The sequence below is a fragment of the Salvelinus fontinalis genome, chromosome 15 (genome assembly GCF_029448725.1).
Source record: "Salvelinus fontinalis isolate EN_2023a chromosome 15, ASM2944872v1, whole genome shotgun sequence".
NCBI classification, from domain to species: domain Eukaryota; kingdom Metazoa; phylum Chordata; class Actinopteri; order Salmoniformes; family Salmonidae; genus Salvelinus; species Salvelinus fontinalis.
The window spans coordinates 2,642,217-2,654,451 of record NC_074679.1 but is presented as its reverse complement, the minus strand read 5'-3'; the positions used below and the strand labels follow the sequence as shown (position 1 = coordinate 2,654,451).

At 47.3% G+C, this 12,235-nt stretch overlaps 1 long non-coding RNA gene across 1 annotated transcript; it reads right to left on the bottom strand.

Moving 5' to 3' along the window:
* Positions 1-502: 502 nt before the first annotated feature.
* On the bottom strand, positions 503-3,471 carry LOC129811266 (uncharacterized). The gene is made up of 2 exons (XR_008752863.1): positions 1,250-3,471; positions 503-1,198 (listed from the first exon to the last, which is right to left on the bottom strand). It is a non-coding gene; the product is annotated as an uncharacterized LOC129811266 (long non-coding RNA).
* Between the last annotated feature and the right edge of the window lie 8,764 nt (positions 3,472-12,235).

Here is a 12,235-nt window from a genome sequence, read left to right as displayed (position 1 = left end):
AGTCCATCTCTATGTTCCTCACTCCCTCTAGTCCATCTCTATGGTACAGGTCCTCACTCCCTCTAGTCCATCTCTCTGCTAGGTCCTCACGAGTCCACTCTTTAGGGTTTGACCAAAGTCAGGCGACAAACATATGATCATCCAATCCAGTATCAGATGCTGTTTTTATTCAATCAACACTATGACGCTGACCAACCAGCTGTCGTGACTTTACTTTCATTCATCTGATGACTGGTAATTATCTAAATCAACTAACTATGTTTAATTGTTACCCGATTAAATTAATCATGTAACAATTAACTCATTAGGATTTGGGGCACCACGAGAGCGGTTCTTTAAAGAGTTACCATCTCCCGAATGAATCTCTATAAGGTCTTTACCTATCACATCTATAAACAGACAACTTATTAATCAGAACCTCGTATCATATCATTCTGAACAGTCGTAACCTCCTTGCATCTGCAGAAACCCCAACCTTACTTATGATTCAGGACTACACAAATTGGTTTAATTATTTATTTACTAGCTAACTAAACGGTAACACAGGGTAAACATAGACACATTAGAAACAGGTCACTATCGGACTGACAACATATGGCGGCTTTTTATAAAACAGATGGAGGGGGCGAGAGAGAGAAAGGTACAGAGACATAATACTTTGGTACATTTAGAAACTAATCTCACAGTAAATGATACACTTTGCACACGAACCGCCGCCTGTTTGGAGTAAGAAATCATTTATGTATTTACGTGTAAATATCTTGATTCATCTTGTAGTCCAGAGTTGATTTCCCTTCCATTCGCTCCTGAAGATGCCTCTTTGAAGACACGCTAGCCAGCCGTGTCAACGGTTTTCATTGGGTGATGAGAGTAGCGTACTACATTGATTTGAGAAGAGTAGTTGAATGATCCCTCTTAAGTTCAACTTTCTAGATACTTTACTTAGGACAGCTAATCAGCCGTCCCAGTGGTTGTCTGGGAGGTGAGTTTATCTTCTCTACCTCGTGTTGAGATTTCAGAATTCAAACCACTTTGGACGTGAGCTGCAGCTACACTCCCCTCTGGTCTAAATGTTGAGTTCTTTACCAATCCTTTTATACACGCTGGTCCAAAAGGGACGGTTCCGTCAGGTTGATATGCTGTTTGACCTCACTCTGGTCCAAAGGGACGGTTCCGTCAGGTTGACACGCTCTCTGACCTCACGCTGGTCCAAAAGGGACGGTTCCGTCAGGTTGACACGCTCTCTGACCTCACTCTGGTCCAAAGGGACGGTTCCGTCACGTTGACACGCTCTCTGACCTCACTCTGGTCCAAAGGGACGGTTCCGTCAGGTTGACACGCTCTCTGACCTCACTCTGGTCCAAAGGGACGGTTCCGTCAGGTTGACACGCTCTCTGACCTCACTCTGGTCCAAAGGGACGGTTCCGTCAGGTTGACACGCTCTCTGACCTCACTCTGGTCCAAAGGGACGGTTCCGTCACGTTGACACGCTCTCTGACCTCACTCTGGTCCAAAGGGACGGTTCCGTCAGGTTGACACGCTCTCTGAACTCACTCTGGTCCAAAGGGACGGTTCCGTCACGTTGACATGCTCTCTGACCTCATTCTGGGGCGTGGCTATTTACTGTGCAAAATTTTATAGGAGACAAATTATATCTCATGGCTCCTAAAATCACATCCCTATTTTAACAAAACTACTTTCATCATTGTTCATACACAACGTAAAGGATGGAGACTTCGTACATGTCGTGTACATACTTCAAGTTACAGTATTTCCTCTATAACATTTTTAATGGCATCACAAAATAACACACATTATGACATTAGTTTTCTATAGATCGTCTCTGACCTTTCCCCACGCTCTGTTAGAAATATTGTTCTTGTGTTCGCTTTAGAACGTGTTACAGTTTTGGCGGGAAAACCCTCCAGAGACAAAGCACATTCCTTTGTGAATTTGGACAGAGAGATCCTGGATCTCCTCTCCTTTAATTAACAACAGGTGTCAACCCACCACACCGACTCCCTCCTCCCCGCCCCTCTGCGGGTGAGAGATGGTCTGGTTGAAATCATCCATTGCCAAGCTGATCTGACCTATTTGGATCCTCACAGGACATTCATGACACAGACCAACCAACGGAATAAAGTCATTGGGTAGATGTGCAAGCTCCGTTTGAAGATTTTCCAACCTGGCAACCCTAAATACTAACTTCTTGATTTTTCTGTAGAACACCATGTGAACACAATGACTACGTCCCAAATGGCACCCTATTCCTACGGGCCTGGTCTAAAGTAGTGCACTATATAGGGAATAGTGTGCCATAGGGCTCTGGTCAAAAGTAGTGCACTATATAGGGAATAGGGTTCCATTTGGGATGTAAACAATTCCCTTTTAAAAGTCTCCATTACAGTCCATCCCATATAACCCATACTAGCCACGATGACGTCCCCTAATCTGCTACTTGCTAGGATCCACAGTCCCGACATCCTCCCCAATCTGCTGTCTTGCTCATTACATCTAAATACAGCTTTATAGTACACACTAAGCCACAGCATTTAAGTTCACATTGGAATTACTTCACTTTACATTCATCCCATCCTCATTGCTGGTTAAGATGTGTACACACACACACACACACACACACACACACACACACACACACACACACACACACACACACACACACACACACACACACACACATAAATGCAGTCTATACATTTATAAAAAACAAACACCACCAAAACAACTCAAACCCTGCCCTGTTCCCTTTCTACACCTCAGACCCTGCCCTGTTCCCTTTCTACACCTCAGACCCTGCCCTGTTCCCTTTCTACACCTCAGACCCGGCCCTGTTCCCTTTCTACACCTCAGACCCGGCCCTGTTTCCTTTCTACACCTCAGACCCGGCCCTGTTCCCTTTCTACACCTCAGACCCTGCCCTGTTCCCTTTCTACACCTCAAGACCCTGCCCTGTTCCCTTTCTACACCTCAGACCCTGCCCTGTTCCCTTTCTACACCTCAAACCCTGCCCTGTACCCTTTCAGCACCTCAAACCCTGCCCTGTACCCTTTCTACACCTCAGACCCTGCCCTGTTCCCTTTCTACACCTCAGACCCTGTTCCCTTTCTACACCTCAAACCCTGCCCTGTTCCCTTTCTACACCTCAGACCCTGTTCCCTTTCTACACCTCAAACCCTGCCCTGTTCCCTTTCAACACCTCAGACCCTGTTCCCTTTCTACACCTCAAACCGATCTCGTCGCGGGGGCCAGTCGTGTATAGCTGTCGTTCTGCCCCAGGCAGTTAACCCACTGTTCCCCGGTAGGCCATCATTGCAAATAAGAATTTGTTCTTAACTGACTTACCTAGTTAAATAAAGGTTAAATAAATTAATACAAATACTAACCCTACATAAATGTACCTCCAATTCATTACCCACGTTTACCCAAACATTTAATAATCCACCCTAACCACCACCCACCCCTCCACGTCCCCTTCCACCCACCCCTCCACCCGTCCCCTTCCACAAATTATTAGGGGTGGGTGGAAGGGGACGTGGAGGGGTGGGTGGTGGTTAGGGTGGATTATTAAATGCTTGTAAAAATGTTACAAGTAACAAAGTTGGCTGAAAAAAGAAAAGGCCAAAATCCCAGAATTTCCTATATGATGATTACATTTTGCAAATCAAAATCAAATTGTTGAAATGAGTTGGAAACGTTGATTCAACCAGTTTGTATCCTGTAGGTTCTTCCTCTCCCAGATCCTCAGAGTCCCATGTTACCGACTCTCACTGGATTCCTCTCACAGCTGCTTGCTGAGTTTACGGGCCTGTCTCTCCTTGGCGTCGAAAGCGTACTTGGTATCCTGTAGTTGTTCTATGATCTCCTTGGCTTCCTTCATATCCGCACCCAGCTGGTTGTATTTCTCCAGCAGCTCCTGGTTCTCTCGGTGCAGGTCCACCACCAGCTGGCTGAGATCCTCACTCTGCTTCCCACTGTGGAGCTTCAGAGCCTCCATCTCCGTCAGGGTCAACTCCATACGCTTCACCAGACCCTCCAGATTGTCCTTCGACGACATCTTGTTCTTTAGTCGAGTTGAGCTTCTTCTTCTTCTTCTTGTACTCAAGTGTGTAGATTGAGATCTAGTGGTTTTCTTCCTCACCTTCCTGTCTTCCTTCCTGTGTGGCTTGGTTTGGATTGTCTGAGAGAGAAACATGTCTCCCAGATGGTGTGTTATGTCACGTGTCTCGTTTCCCCCCCTTTTTCTGGTCAGCAAACGTCTGCGTTGCTTAGTTACCTGTTAGTTGTCCTGTTCCGTGTGACTATTTTAAAACCTAATACCCTTAGTACCTGCGTGTCTCACATGGGCCGCTCCCTCCTCCATCCCTCCGTCTCTAATCCCGTTAGTGGAGAGCTATCCTGGGCCACGGCCCACGTAGGGTTACACGTAGACGGACATCACAGTGACAGTCACCCCCCCCCCCTCCGGCCTTTACCCACAAACCACTTTCAATCTACTGAGGATGAGTGGCACACTCCCCATTACACCCCCTTCCACGTCACACCCCCTCCCACGTCACACCCCCTCCCACGTCACACCCACTCCCCATCACACCCCCTCCCACGTCACACACCCTCCCACGTCACACCCCCTCCCACGTCACACCCCCTCCCACGTCACACCCCCTCCCACGTCACACCCCCTCCCACGTCACACCCCCTCCCACGTCACACCCCCTCCCACGTCACACACCCTCCCACGTCACACCCCCTTCCACGTCACACCCCCTCCCACGTCACACCCCCTCCGACGTCACACCCCCTCCGACGTCACACCCCCTCCCACGTCACATCCCCTCTTCTGTCTACAGAGGATGAGAGAGAATTGACAGCTTGATTCTCCTTCTAGTGTCCTCCTAAGCCAGATCATAGTAAGGGGTGGGGCCGAGGGCCATTACTAAATCCACAGGCCCAGATCCACAGGCCCAGCTCCACAGGCCCAACTCCACAGGCCCAGCTCCAGAGGCCCGGATCCACAGGCCCAGATCCACAGGCCCAGCTCCACAGGCCCGGATCCACAGGCCCGGATCCACAGGCCCGGATCCACAGGCCCGGATCCACAGGCCCAGATCCACAGGCCCAGATCCAGAGGCCCAGCTCCACAGGCCCAGCTCCACAGGCCCAGCTCCACAGGCCCGGATCCAGAGGCCCAGCTCCAGAGGCCCGGATCCAGAGGCCCGGATCCAGAGGCCCGGATCCACAGGCCCAGATCCACAGGCCCAGATCCACAGGCCCAGATCCACAGGCCCAACTCCAGAGGCCCGGATCCACAGGCCCAGATCCACAGGCCCAGATCCACAGGCCCAGATCCAGAGGCCAGTTAGTCCTGGGATCTTCTTGGTCCTGTTGGTTAAAGCACAGTCTGAAGCTAAACACTGTCACGTCATGGAGAACTGTGCCACTGTCCTGTCCTGTCCTTGCTCACTATAGACCAAGCCAAGCCGTTCCCACGGTTACAGCTAAGGCCTCCACAGATCCAGGCACGGTGCCAGTCAGGCTGGCAGCCAATTGGCAGGGGGGGGGGGATCCACACAGAATGCCAGCGTACCAAATAGTCCATGGAATTCCCACCATGTTCCCACCGTTCAGAGAGGTCTGTTGCATCAAACCAGGGTAGGAATGTGTAGCTGGTGAGGCAGGGGTGGCTGGTGAGGCTGGTAAAGCAGGGGTGGCTGGTAAAGCAGGGGAGGCTGGTAAAGCAGGGGTGGCTGGTGAGGCTGGTAAAGCAGGGGTGGCTGGTAAAGCAGGGGAGGCTGGTAAAGCAGGGGTGGCTGGTGAGACTGGTAAAGCAGGGGTGGCTGGTGAAGCAGGGGAGGCTGGTAAAGCAGGGGTGGCTGGTGAGACTGGTAAAGCAGGGGTGGCTGGTGAGACTGGTAAAGCAGGGGTGGCTGGTGAGACTGGTAAAGCAGGGGTGGCTGGTGAAGCAGGGGAGGCTGGTAAAGCAGGGGTGGCTGGTGAGGCTGGTAAAGCAGGGGTGGCTGGTAAAGCAGGGGAGGCTGGTAAAGCAGGGGTGGCTGGTGAGGCTGGTAAAGCAGGGGTGGCTGGTAAAGCAGGGGAGGCTGGTAAAGCAGGGGTGGCTGGTGAGACTGGTAAAGCAGGGGTGGCTGGTGAGGCTGGTAAAGCAGGGGTGGCTGGTGAGACTGGTAAAGCAGGGGTGGCTGGTGAAGCAGGGGAGGCTGGTAAAGCAGGGGTGGCTGGTGAAGCAGGGGAGGCTGGTGAGCTCAAGCAGAGCAGACATTTGACGAACTGACTCGTTGGAAAGGTGGCATCCTATGATGGTGCCACGTTGAAAGTCACTGAGCTCTTCAGTACGGGCCATTCTACTGAAAATGTTTGTCTATGGAGATTGCATGGCTGTGTGCTCGATTTTATACACCGGTCAGCAACAGGTGTGGCTGAAATAGCTGAATCCACTCATTTGAAGGGGTGTCCATATACTTTTGTATACAATGTAGATGCAGCCTACCCATTCCTCACTTTGGTAACTCTTACTTGGTATTTTCCAGGTTTTTTATTGAAACATTTATATATTTTTGGCACATCTGAGGACAAAAAGAAAAAATGCTGTTTTACAGCTTTTACTTTTGTTGCAACATGTACATTCTACACACATTTGACATGCCTGGAATTTGACATGCCTGGAATTTGACATGCCTGGAATTTGACATGCCTGGAATTTGACATGCCTGGAATTTGACATGCCTGGAATTTGACATGCCTGGAATTTGACATGCCTGGAATTTTGTATTTTTTTTTTTTTTTTTACAGTAATAGCAATAAAAAAGTAATGTGATATACACAACAAAAATATAAAATGTACAGTTCCCATGTTTTATGAGATGAAATAAAATACCCCAGAAATGTTCCATATGCAAAATAGATTATTTCTCTCAAATGTTATGCACACATTTGTTTACATCCCTGTGAGTGAGCCTTTTATCCTTTGTCAAGATATGCCATACCTGTCAGGTGGATGGATTATCAAGAGGATGATTAAAACAGCATGGTCATTACACAGGTGCACCTTGTGCTTGGGGACAATAAAAGGCCACTCTAAAATGTGCAGTTGTCTCAAGTTGAGGGAGCATGCAATTGGCATGACTGCAGGAATATCCGCCAGAGTGTTTATTTTCTCTACCATAAGCCGCCTCCGACGTTTTGGAGAATTTTGGCAGTACATCCAACCGGCCTCACAACCGCAGACCACATGTAACCAAGCCAGCCCAGGACCTCCACATCCGGCTGAGGTGTATTTCTGTCTGTAAAAAGCCCTTTTGTGGGGAAAAATGAATTCTCGGCCTGTGCCCACCCGTGGCGGCGGACCTGCCCAGTCATGTGAAATCCATAGATCAGGGCCTAATGAATTTATTTAACTTGACTGATTTCCTTATAGGAACTGTAACTCAGCAAAATCTGAGATTGTTTTATGTTGTTTATACATTACATCTGGATAGATAGTACTGATACATGATATATTATACATCGTGTTCAGTCATAACTATTATAGAACATGAGCTTAACCCCACCCCTCAGCTACTATGTCCATCCCACCTATCACCTTAACCCCACCCCTCAGCTACTATGTCCATCCCCCCTATCCCCTTAACCCCACCCCTCAGCTACTATGTCCATCCCCCCTATCCCCTTAACCCCACCCCTCAGCTACTATGTCCATCCCACCTATCACCTTCACCCCAGCCTACCCGACTGCTCGGAGAAGTCCGCATGGTCCTAAAGCACATAGTTGCCTCGTTTTGTACCACAGAAATTGGGGGTTTGGGGGGGCGAACATGTCGTCCCCGTGAAAGTTGCGCCCTTGATTATATTGTTGGACTATGGCTTTCCAAATCTCCCAAAAGTGCTATTTGCGATGTTCATTTTAAATAAATTCGATGTTTCAGCCATTCCTGAACCTGTGACCAGAAATAAGCTACATAAGGGCAATTCCAAAAAGAGTAATGTAATGATTCTGTCACTTTGTAGCAAAATCTGCAGAGCTGCGTTGGTTGTATCCACCATATATATATAAATAAATATAACATTCTAGTCATTCTATAAAATTTTAAAAACTTATTTACATCAGTATTCAGACCCTTTGCTATGAGACTCGAAATAGAGCTCAGGTGCATCCTGTTTCCATTGATCATCCTTGAGATGTTTCTACAACTTGAATGGAGTCCATCTGTGGTAAATTCAATTGATCGGACATGATTTGGAAAGGCACACACCTGTCTATATAAGGTCCCACAGTTGACAGTGCATGTCCGAGCAAAAACCAAGCTAAGAGGTCAAAGAAATTGTCCGTAGAGCTCCAATACAGGATTGTGCCGAGCCACAGATCTGGGGAAAAGGTACCAAAACATTTCTGCAGCGTTGAAGGTCCCCAAGAACACAGTGGCCTCCATCATTCTGAAATGGAAGAAGTTTGGAACCACCAAGACTCTTCCTAGAGCTGGTCGCCCGGCCAAACTAAGCAATCGGGGGAGAAGGGCCTTGGTCAGGGAGGTGACTTGGTCACAGAAGCCACTCCTCAGCAAAAGGCACATGACAGCCCACTTGGAGTTTTCCAAAAGGCAGCTAAAAGGACTCTGACCATGAGAAACAAGGTTTTCTGGTCTGATGAAACCAAGATTAAACTCTTTGGCCTGAATGACAAGCGTCACGTCTGGAAGAAACCTGGCACTATCGCTATGATGAAGCATGGTGGTGGCAGCATTATGCTGTGGGGATGTTTTTCAGCAGCAGGGACTGGTAGACTAGTCAGGATCGAGGAATATATGAACGGAGCAAAGCACAGAGTGATCCTTGATGAAAACCTGCTCCAGAGTGCTCAGGACCTCAGACTGGGGTGAAGGTTCACCTTCCAACAGGACAACAACCCTAAGCACACAGCCAAGACAACGCAGGTGTGGCTTCGGGACAAGTCTCTGAATGTCCTTGAGTGGTCCAGCCAGAGCCCGGACTTGAACCCGATCTAACATCTCTGGAGAGACCTGAAAATAGCTGTACAGCGACGCTCCCCAGTCAACCTGACAGAGCTTGAGGATCGGCAAAGAAATGGAAGAAACTCCCCAAATACAGGTGTGCCAAGCTTGTAGCGTCATACCCAAGAAGACCTGAGGCTGTAATCGCTGCCAAAGCTGCTTCAACAAACTACTGAGTAAAGGGTCTGAATACTTATGTAAATAATAGTTATTTATTTTTCAAATTGATAAAAACGTGCTTTTGCTTTGCCATTCTGGGGTATTGTGTGTAGATTGATGAGGGTTTTCAACGTGAGCTATGAATACCAGGCCTGGTTTCCCTGATGTTTCATAGTGTCCAGTACTTGTCTTATAAACTCAGCAAAAAAAGAAAACGTCCTCTCACTGTCAACTGTGTTTATTTTCAGCAAACTTAACGTGTGTAAATATTTGTATGAACATGACAAGATTCAACAACTGAGACATAAACTGAACAAGTTCCACAGACATGTGACTAACAGAAATGGAATAATGTGTCCCTGAACAAAGGGGGGGACCAAAATCAAAAGTAACAGTCAGTATCTGGTGGCCACCAGCTGCATTAAGTACTGCAGTGCATCTCCTCCTCATGGACTGCACCAGATTTGCCAGTTCTTGCTGTGAGATGTTACCCCACTCTTCCACCAAGGCACCTGAAAGTACCCAGACATTTCTGGGGGGAATGGCCCTAGCCCTCACCCTCCGATCCAACAGGTCCCAGACATGCTCAATGGGATTGAGATCCGGGCTCTTCGTTGGCCGAGGCAGAACACTGACATTCCTGTCTTGCAGGAAATCACGCACAGAGCGAGCAGTATGGCTGGTGACATTGTCATGCTGAAGGGTCATGTCAGGATGAGCCTGCAAGAAGGGTACCACATGAGGGAGGAGGATGTCTTCCCTGTAACGCACAGCGTTGAGATTGCCTGCAATGACAACAAGCTCAGTCCTATGATGCTGTGACACACCGCCCCAGACCATGACGGACCCTCCACCTCCAAATCGATCCCGCTCCAGAGTACAGGCCTCGGTGTAACGCTCATTCCTTTGACGATAAACGCAAATCCGACCATCACCCCTGGTGAGACAAAACCGCGACTCGTCAGTGAAGAGCATTTTTGCCAGTCCTGTCTGGTCCAGCGATGGTGGGTTTGTGCCCATAGGCAACGTTGTTGCCGGTGATGTCTGGTGAGGACCTACCTTACAACAGGCCTACAAGCCCTCAGTCTAGCCTCTCTCAGCCAATTGCAGACAGTCTGAGCACTGATGGAGGGATTGTGCGTTCCTGGTGTAACTCGGGCAGTTGTTGTTGCCATCCTGTACCTGTCCCGCAGGTGTGATGTTCAGATGTACCGATCCTGTGCAGGTGTTGTTACACGTGGTCTGCCACTGCGAGGACGATCAGCTGTCCGTCCTGTCTCCCTGTAGCGCTGTCTTAGGTGTCTCACAGTACGGACATTGCAATTTATTGCCCTGGCCACACCTGCAGTCCTCATGCCTCCTTGCAGCATGCCTAAGGCACGTTCACGCAGATGAGCAGGTACCCTGGGCATCTTTCTTTTGGTGTTTTTCAGAGTCAGTAGAAAGGCCTCTTTAGTGTCCTAAGTTTTCATAACTGTGACCTTAATTCCCTACCGTCTGTAAGCTGTTAGTGTCTTAACGACCGTTCCACAGGTGCATGTTCATTAATTGTTTATGGTTCATTGAACAAGCATGGGAAACAGTATTTAAACCCTTTACAATGAAGATCTGTGAAGTTATTTGGATTTTTACTAATTATCTTTGAAAGACAGGGTCCTGAAGATGTATCTATCTATCTATATATATATTTTTTTATTCGTGTGGATCATCATTATTTGGACCATACAGATTAGCCAAATCTGTTTATTGTTCAATAGAATTCAAAAAAATGATCCACCTTCCTTTCGGATGATTTCACTTTGCGTTCACGTTAGTTGACAACTCAAAATTAAAACTAGATGGGGTTTTTCCCCCCCTGTGGCACAGCTTTCACACTTCAGGACCTGCTGCCATGTAACCAGAACAAGCCTTGACTGGAGCACCAAGCAATCAACATCATACACCACAAATACGTTCAAACATATTCCACATGATTTAATGATAATGTTGAATCTTCCAGTTGACTTGTTGACAGGCTGCGGTTTCTGTTCTAACAGTAAGACAACGCTAAACTTAATTGTAATTGTAACTAAGGGAATGTTGTAACTAAGGGAATGTTGTAACTAAGGGAATGTTGTAACTAAGGGAATGTTGTAACTAAAGGAATGTTGTAACTAAGGGAATGTTGTAACTAAAGGAATGTTGTAACTAAAGGAAAGGGTTCCCACTTTTATTTATGAATCTGTTGAATCATTTTCAATAAATTACTGATATGCCACTTGTATTTTATTCTTGATTCATTTATTTTTAAAACGGAACATTTTAAATGAACAACCTTGCATAATGCACACGGCCATCTTTACAAAAGTAAGAAAAACACCAATCTCAGCACAATGACCTCATGTGCAGGTTACTCTGCAGCAAAGAGTTTTAAATCGGAGAGCAGCTCTTGGTTTCTGTCTCCTAGACACAGATTAAGCAAAGCCCTGGACTAAAATAATGATTTTAAAATGGGTGTTTTCAGTTCTAGGACTAAGCCTAATGTGTGTCCATGAAAAAACAACAAAAAAAATGAAAGAACTAGTTTGGCCTAACAGAGTTCTATGCCAGCCATGATCAACGTGTTGCTCGTCTTGAAAGCAGAACAGGACAGCCTGGTCAAATTAAATCTTACAATGGTCACAGATCTGTTTTGTGCTATCATATCAAACTCCTTGTCAAATGTATTGTCATGACGTTACGTCAAAAACATTTTAGTTTGTTTCCATGAGGAGAAACCGACTGTTAAGACAGAACCAGACGACAACAGGATGATTCTAGTGTGGATCAAGCAACATAATCTGGTCCCGGATCTGTTTGTGTTATCGTGTCAACTTCCTGTCACTCGTCGTCACGGTTGGGGTCAATTCCATTCCAAACCCAATCAAATCAGAGAGTTAAACAAAAATTCCACATTTTCCTCATTGAAAAGCATTGTAGATAATTGGAATTTCGGTATACTTCCTGAACTGACTGGAATTGAAAACGCAATTGACCCCCCCCCCCCGCGAACTTTG